Source organism: Miniopterus schreibersii, assembly GCF_964146895.1.
Source record: "Miniopterus schreibersii genome assembly, chromosome: 19".
Classification (NCBI taxonomy): domain Eukaryota; kingdom Metazoa; phylum Chordata; class Mammalia; order Chiroptera; family Miniopteridae; genus Miniopterus; species Miniopterus schreibersii.
Genome location: NC_138119.1, coordinates 34,856,502 through 34,859,064, shown reverse-complemented (window position 1 = coordinate 34,859,064; position 2,563 = coordinate 34,856,502).

The window sequence follows — 2,563 nt, the reverse complement described above, 5'->3', positions numbered from 1 at the left end:
TTCCTTAGATTCATAGGATTTATCATGCGTTCTTCCATGTTTATATACGTTACTTAGATAACTGAAGGCTTTATCACATTTTGTACATTCATAAGGCTTTTCTCCCTTGTGCTTCCTTTCATGTATTTGAATATATTGGCCATACTTGAAAGCTTTCCCACATTCCTTACATTTATAAGGTTCTCTTCATATTCCTGACACTGGCTTAGTTGGGGTCCAGTGTGAGAGCTCATGTGGTTATTAAAGGATAAATAATGCATGAAGACTTGTCTACACAACCTGGATTCAGGCAGTTTTACTTCAGTAGGAGTTTTCTTCTTCTCATTATGATTTGGAATCTGGCGGAAGGTTTCTCTACAAAGACTACCATCCTTCCTTTTACAGAGCCTTTCTACCATATGACTGCTAAGATTCACTCCATAATATTCATAGTAATCTTCACTGTCATGGTCATCACATTTTTCTTCCAAAACACATATTATTGATGCCAGGTTCCAGAAAGTTTCCTGCATCACATCTCTGTAGAGTTTCTTCTGGGTTGGATCCAGGAAAGCCCACTCCTCCATGGTGAACTCCACATTAACATCCTCAAAGGCCACTGAGTCCATTTCTAGGCTTCCTGGGTCTCCCTGAGTCCTCCTCCAACTCCCACAACCCATTCAGATCACAGCTGGACACATGAGGGCAGAGCAATGTGGGACTTTAAGGCCAAGGGAGTGCTATCCCAGGGGAGTTGGAGTGAAAGGCCCTTCCGCAAAGTTGCAGAGCATAGCCACATCCACCTGCCCCCACACAGTCTAAAGTGATTATTGATAGGTACATATTTATTGACATTTCGTTCTTCATAACTATGTTCCTTTTTTTTCTTTTCTTTTTCTTAAAGAAGACCCTTTAATATTACTAGTAATGCTGATTTGGTGGTAATGAACTACTCTAGCTTTTTCTTGTCTTGGAATCTCTTTATTTATTCTTGAATATTAAATATCTTTGCTGTCTAAAGTAGTCTTGGTTGTAAGTCCTTTCTAGCCTGAAATGTTCTGCTGAGAAATCACCAGCCAGTCTTATGGGAGCTCCCTTGTAGGTAACTAATTATTTTTCTCTTTCTGCTTTTAAGATTCTCTCTTTTAATTGTGATGTTTTTGGTGTGGGCCTCTTTGGATTCATCTTGTTTGGGACTCTCTGTACTTCCTGGACTTGTGTGTCTTTTTCCTTCACCAGGTTAGGGGAGTTTTCAGTCATTATTCCTTCAAAGAGTTTCTTGATCCCTCGCTTTCTCTCTTCTCCTTCTGATACTCCTGTGATATGGACATTGCTATGCTTCATATTGTCCCAAAGGTCCCTTAAACTATCCTCGGTTAAATTTGTGTGTGTGTGTGCTTGATTTGGTGTTTTCTGCTACCTTGTCTTCCAAATCATTGATTCAAACCTCTGCTTCATTCAACTTACTGATTATGCCTTCTAGTATATTGTTCATTTTAAATATTGCATTTTCATTTCTAACTAGTTCTTTTTTATTGTTTTATGTTGTTTCTCATACTGTGAAGGTCTAAGTTCTTTGATTTTTCTCACTAAGTTCTTTGAGTATCATTATAATCATTTTTTGTACTTTATAACTGTTAAATTGTTTGCAACTATTTCATTTATCTCTTTGGAGATTTCTCCTGTTATTTCATTTGGGGCATGTTTATTTGTCTCCTCATTTTGCTTCCTCTTTGTCTTTGTTTCTATGTACTAGGCAGATCTTCTATGTCTCCTAATCTTGGTAGGATGGCTTTATGTAGTGGATGTCCTGTAGGACCCTGTGGTACAGTCTCCTTGATAACCTGAGCTAAGTTCTCCAGGAATGTCCCTTGTGTGTGTTATCTGAGCCCTTCTGTTGTAAGCAAGTCTTTGTTTTGATTGGCCCATTTTTGCATGGGTTCAGCCCTCAGGCTGTCTGACTCCGAGGATCTACCCAGACCACAGTGTACAAGCTGCTGTGCAGGTGCTGACCACAAGAAGCATAATTTTTCTTAGTACAGTCTGGTGCCTACTGAGATCTCCCTTTGGACATGTAGCTTGTGAAGCTAATTGGATCCTGTTCTTATGTTGTCCGTAGTTAGCCAATGGGTGTTTTTGTTCTGGGGCCTCTTGAAACAGACTCTGGTGCAGGTCAATGTCAGATGCAGCCTGTGACTGGCAGTGGGCAACATTTTTGGAGCCACAAAGTGATCCACAATTTGTGGCTGCCTTTGCTGAGCCTGGGTGTGCATGGTAAGGACCAAGTTTCATACCAAGGCCAGCGTCCATCAGCACCAAGCCCAGGAGCAGGTCAGAAAAAGGCCCAAGGCACCTCGAGATCTGCCTCTGCTTGCGTCTGCCTGCCAACTGACTACTAGGCTCAGTCACTCAAACAGCCTCTGATGGTACTCTAGTTGCATGAGGTAGGTTCTCATTAGTCACTATGTAGGAGAGAGTGGTGTTCACCAGATTGATACAGGTTCAATGTCATTGCCAGTGCTGGGTCTTGGGCCACTTAGCAAAAGTCCCAATGTATACCAAGTTTACTTGCCACCTGCCGGGT